This window comes from Dioscorea cayenensis, chromosome 6 (genome assembly GCF_009730915.1).
Source record: "Dioscorea cayenensis subsp. rotundata cultivar TDr96_F1 chromosome 6, TDr96_F1_v2_PseudoChromosome.rev07_lg8_w22 25.fasta, whole genome shotgun sequence".
Classification (NCBI taxonomy): domain Eukaryota; kingdom Viridiplantae; phylum Streptophyta; class Magnoliopsida; order Dioscoreales; family Dioscoreaceae; genus Dioscorea; species Dioscorea cayenensis.
Window position 1 is genome coordinate 12740666 of NC_052476.1, and position 6359 is coordinate 12747024.

General features: G+C 44.6%; 1 non-coding gene across 1 annotated transcript; it reads right to left on the bottom strand.

The window, feature by feature from the left end:
- Window positions 1-3838: 3838 nt before the first annotated feature.
- LOC120264187 lies at window positions 3839-3945 on the bottom strand. Its single transcript, XR_005537357.1, has one exon. It is a non-coding gene; the product is annotated as a small nucleolar RNA R71 (small nucleolar RNA).
- Between the last annotated feature and the right edge of the window lie 2414 nt (window positions 3946-6359).

A 6359-nucleotide genomic window follows, 5' to 3' on the forward strand; every position in this document is an offset into this window, starting at 1 on the left:
GACCTAACCCTTTGGTCCAGGTGGAAGGTCCCTAACCACGATTAAGCCCTAGATACTAAGATCACCTCAACGCTTCACTCCGTTGCACGCGCAACTAAGCCCCAGTGGAACGTCATCCCTTAGACCATACACTCTATTATGGCCGCAAAGAACTCAACAAATGGAGTTACACTCCTGTAACTCTCGACTCACCCTCTCAACCCTCTCCAACCTAGCTTTGTCTAACGCTCGTGGTGTGTCACTCACTCACAAGGTTACCAACGAGAATTCTCAACCCTAGTGTCACTCTAGGGGAAATGTTCATACAATCAACAATTCAAGGTTGGAACTCACAATAAACATCAATTAATTGAAAGCATAATAAAGAGATGCAATGAAACAAATACATCCTAGGGTTCACAAATACCTAAGTACCCACTAGTGGTTTAGCTCTCTATGGAGCTAAGTACAATCAAAGAAATAGAATGTAAAAGCAATGAATCCATAGAGAAACCCCCTCGATGGTCGTGTCGATGGTCTTGTGGAGAGTCCTCTACTCGTCGTCCAAGGATTACTGATAAGTGTCTAAATGTAGGTGTTTTCATATATGTATCGTATGCACTTTGCATGTATTTTGTGAGGTTTGATGCCCGTTTCGCGCTTAATCGTCTATTATTTGCTTTGTAGGGCATATGGAAGCCATGGAGAACAAGAAGATATCATTTTGGCAAAAAGAGAAGAAAACAGGAATTTCATACTACCCCCATACTACCCGAGTATGGGGGCCATATCATGTATGCGATGGATTGATTTGGTGTTCTGTCCGATTTCCATACTACCCGAGTATACGGGGGCCGTATGGAGGCCGTATGCACCCCGTATGGAACGCGAATGTAGGGTTTCTGAGTGCTATATGACCCCCATACGACCCCTATACGGCCCGTATGCCTCGGGGGGTATATATACTCACTTTTAGGGCTGATTAAAGAACTTTTTGTTGGCCGACTTTTGGGAGATCATTTGGGAGATTTTGGGCGACCTTGGGGAGGAGAAGAAGGGCAAGAAAGCTAGAAGATCATTCAAGCCCAAGGTCCAAGGCTCTCAAGGCAAGAAGGCAACATCATTCAAAGGGGAGATCGATCACGACTTGAAGGAAGGAGAACCGCGGCTAGAGGAAGCGTCATTCAGCATTCCTTTAGCTGGGGAAGCGTCACTCGGCATATTCTCGCCTCATCCTTCACCATTTCATCTAGGGAGTGTCATACTATATCTTTGTTTCATGTTTTGCTTGATTGTATGCTTTGTTATGAGATGATGACACACTAGACCCCCAAGGCCACCGGGTGTTGGTGAACCTTGGGGGGTTTTATCATGTATTTTGGATGATTACTTGTTAATTCTATGCTTGGGTATGTTTGAGATCTAATCCATTGTTTTCATGCTAAGTGTTACACCAAGGAGGTTGGCACACACTCTAGCATCTCACACCCGACCTATGTCTTCGCGTTTGAACTTTAGCAAGATTTCCCCCAAAATCAGTGCATTATGATCCACATTGGCTTCTTTCCTTCATAATTGGCCTCACAACCCTAACTGCACGAAAGTAACATAAAAACACACATATTAGTGTAAACACCCGAGAAGAGTAATGCTTAACATAAGGAAAGAATGCTTCGCATTAATATCACACAAGCACTTATCAGAGGGTTAGACAATACTAGATTGGAGAGGGTTGAGACTGTGACTCGAGAGGTAGCGGAGCGTCCCCTTTTCCTTCCAGTGTAATTTATCCTACCTTCACGTTCCAAGAGTTCTTTGCGGTTACAATAGAGTGAAGTGCTCAGAGACAAACTCCGTTGGGGCTTATTTGCACATGCGACAGAGTGAAGCGTTGAAGTAATCCTTAGTATATGGGGCTTAATTGTGACTAGGGGTCTTTCACCTGGACCCAAAGGGTTAAATCTATTTTAGGGAATAGGGTTTATCACTTGGAATCCCTAGAGCCTAAAGCAACCTAACACAGTGTGAGGTGTCAAGACTGACAGATTTCTCCACCGGGGCATAGTGTAGGGTTAGTCACGGTTGACCTTAAGTTTTGGGACTGTGTATTTAAAGATCTCCATGACTCATTAAGCATTAGTTAGGGAACATAATGATTGGTCTTACACTTGAAATAATAGTCCTATGGTGAGTGATAAGTGTTTATATGATAAGAATATGAAGTGTTCTTTCCTTATGATAAGCATTACTTTTGTCAGGTTTTAGCGCTAATACGTGTGTATTTATGTACTTTTATACAGGTTGGGTTGTGAGGCCGATTATTTGTGAAAGAAGCCATTGTAGATCGTTTTATGCATTATTTGGAGGGGATCTTGAGAATGCTCAAACGCGGAGACATGAGTCAGGTTTAGAATGCTAGAATGTGTGCCAACCTCCTTGTGGTAACCCTTGTGAGTGAGTGACACACCACGAGAGTTAGACAAAGCTTGATTGGAGAAGGTTGAGAGGGTGAGTCAAGAGGCACAGGAGAATCCCCTTTCCCCTCCGGTGTGATAGATTCTACCTCCACTCCTCGAGTTCTTTGCGGCCATAATAGAGCGAATGAGCTAAGGGATGACCCTCCACTGGGTCTTAGTTACGAGTGCAACAGAGTGAAGCGTTGAGGTGATTTTAGCATCTAGGGCTTAATTGTGGTTAGGGATCTTTCTTCTGGACCAAGGCTTAGGTCTACAATTAGGAAAAGATTTATCACTTGGAATCCCCAGAGCTTAATGCAATCCTTCTTACGAGTGCGAGGTTAAGAGGTTGTTCAACCTCTCCTCTGGGACATGTAGAGGATTAGGTTTGGTTAAACCTAGATTTGGGGCCATGCATTAAAGGATGTCCCTGACTCACCATTGTATTAGTTAGGAAGCATAATAGAGAGTTCTTGCACTTGAAATGATTTTCCTAGGCGGATCAATACCCGAGTACCCCATCTTTATTGATTGCCTTATCTTCTCCTTTACTTTTGCTCTCTTTCGCGTTGTTTTACTTTTGAGAATTGAATCTTGTCACACATATCACTATTCATCTTTCATATAGTTAAGAAGAAAATTAAGTATTTTTATTCCCTTTTCCCTGTGGATACGATACGCCACTCACCTAGGATTTATTACTTTGACAACTCCGTGCAATTGCGGGGAGCCCTGTCAAGTTTTTGGCACCGTTACTGAGGAATAGGCGTTTAGAGATACTTTGCACTTTTGTTTCCTTAGCTATTCCTTTATAAATTCTATTTCACATTTTCTTTTCTACCATCATTCTGATTTGTTTTTTTCCTTTGTGTAGCTTCAGGTTGATGACCCGAGGGAACCCCTCAATATTGATTGAAGGAGATCCCGAGCTTGAAAGAACACTTAGAAGAAAAGGGAAAGGACCTGTGAAAGAACAATCTAATCTAGCTGATTTGGAAGTTAAAGGGTTAGATAATATGGCAGAACAAAATGAGTAGCAGATGGCACTCTCTGATTATGCTGACCCTCAGTTTTGGGCACAATCGAGTATTGTGCGACCCCCAATTACAGCTCAGAATTTCGAGCTAAAGCCGGCATTCATCCACATGTTACAGCAATCAGCACAGTTCAATGGTTTGGAAGATGAGGATCCAAACAATCACATAGAGAACTTTCTCGAGGTGTGTGATATGCTCAAGATAAACGGGTTAACGGATGATGCCATCAAGTTGAGAGCCTTCCCATTTTCCCTAAAAGGAAGAGCAAAGCAGTGGCTACACTCATTACCTAGAGCCTCGATTACTACATGGGAGGAGATGGTAGAAGCTTTTCTAGCCCATTATTTCCCTCCTAGAAAATCTGCAAAGCTTAGGAATGAGATCTCATCCTTTGTACAGTCAGAATTGGAGTCTCTATTCGAGACATGGGAAAGGTTCAAGGAGCTCCTGAGAAAGTGCCCACAACACGGATTCTCGGAGTAGATGATTGTTCAGACTTTTTACAACGGGTTGAATCCGAGTACAAGATAACTCTTGGATGCGGTAGCAGGAGGTACCTTAGGTAGCAAGACCCCCGATGAGACCCATCAACTTATTGAAGAAATGGATTTAAACAGCTACCAATGGAATGCCAGGGAGAAGAAAAAGGTGGTCGGTATTCATGAGATAGATGTAGTAACTTTATTGGCGGTGCAAGTACTTGCACCGAGTGTGGTGGAGGACATGCTCCCTCCGATTGCCCGATCTCTATTAGTGATGCATCTTCGGTTGAGAACGTCGATTTTGTAGGTAATGGCATGAGGACTCAAGGAAACCATATAGCAATACCTACAATCCAGGTTGGAAGAATCATCCCAATTTCTAGTGGAGCAACCAAGGTCCATAAAAGGCCATGGGGCCACCGGGTTTCCAACAACAAGCCCCGAACGTGGAAAACAGAGTTTTAGGTTTGGAAACCCGAATGAATGATTTGGAGAAGGCCTTGACTAGATTTGTGCAATCTTCAAATAAAAGGTTTGAATCAGTTGAGGCTAAATATCGCAATCACACCGCCTCTTTACATAACCTTGAAAATCAGGTGGGGCAGATTGCAAAGTCTCACTCGGAAAGGCCACATGGAAGCTTGCCGAGCAATACCAAGACCAACCCTAGAGATTATGTGAAGGCGATCACTATGAGAAGTGGTCGTGAGGTTGAAGGTAAGCTTCTGGGTGAGAAGCCAAAAGAACACGCACCCGAGGTTATAGAGGCTAAAGAGGGAACAAGCAAAGAGAAGGAGGTGGCAACCCCACCTTTCAAGCCGAGAATACCTTATCCCTCTAGATTGAAGACTGACCAAGGTGATGAACAGTACAAGAAGTTCCTGAGTTTGTATTGTTCTTATCCCTGTGAGCGACCTTGCGATTATCGCACGGCCGTGCAGAATTACCGCACGGGCGTGTGTTGTTCTGCAGAAACCTGGGAATTTTTTCCCGAGGGCACATAAGGGCGTGGACTCGCTCCTGTGGGCAACCTTATGACCAATGCACGGGCGTGGGTATTTTCCACACGCTCGTGCAGATTTTTGCAAACGATCCCTTCTCCATCCAGAGAGCGAATAGGGGCGTGTGAATGCCACTGTGAGTTGGGTCTGTGATTTCCCACGGTCGTGCAAAATTTCCGCACGGGCGTGCGAAACACTTAGTGATTTCTCTCGATTTGACAGAGAGCGCACAGGGGCGTGCGGCTGCCCCTGTGGGTTAGGCGCACGGGCGTGGGTAATTTCCACACACCACGTGCGGTTGCGTTTCAGAGTGGGTGAATATTTTCCTAAGAGCGTACAGGGGCGTGCATCCACCCCTGCAAGTCTCTCATGCAAAGGCACACGGGCGTGCGTACCTTTGGCACGCCCGTGTGGATGTGCAGGCGTCATAAAGCTGCGCCTCCCGTTATAAGCCTCTCTCCTTAGCACACTTCCAACTGAGTAGAGAACATTTCCCAGCACTTCTCCCGACCTCCCAGCGGTGATTTTTCATCGATAACTTGAGTTTCTCACCGATTTCAAAGATTTTTCGGTTCAACTCATCGGTAAAACCCCTGTTTCATCATGAGGATGCCCTTATTTTGATTCTATTCAATTTTATTCGATTAAACTGAAAAATATGCCTCGGTTCCAGGCTAAAATGATCTTTGATATGTTTTCATAAGCTTTGAAAGTGAGAGGGAGACGCATTCGCAGCTTTTGGCAAAGGGGCCGTGCGGTTTTTCACGCCCCGTGAATCCACACGGACGTGCGGATTTTCCACACGACCATGTGAATTCCTGCAGAATTATATTTTGGGCAAAACTAATTAAGCTCTTTTCCAAAACATGAAGGTATGACCCCCAAATCAAAGAAGGCAGTGGGTAAGCATCCTAGGGAGCCTACTCCTGAACTGGAAAGCATGGAATTCACATTCCCGAACATAAAACTCGATTTGAGCGATTAGGGAAGCTTAAATTTGGTCAAACACAGATTCCTGACGTGAGCTCAATGAGGGAGGTGCAATTAGCAGATGACATGGTGATAAGGTTGAGGAATTACTATCGGTGGGTGGTTGGCGTAAGCTTTTGAGTATTCAAGATCCCGCCATTCGCCGACTCACATTGGAGGTGCTCGCTTCGTTTGAGTTTGACCACTCGTACGGTGATTTTGATAGTGTCGGTACCATTCAATTCAGAGCCTTTGGGCAGCATCATAACATGAGCCTCATACAGTTTTCTTTTAGACTTGGGTTATATGATGAGGAGTTCATTAGAACAGAAGAGTATGATGAGATACCGACTGACTATTGTGGAAACTTAACCCCCAGAAGGCTTACCGAATACTATATCGACAAAGGCGATACGAGCCAAAAGTGTCCAAGGC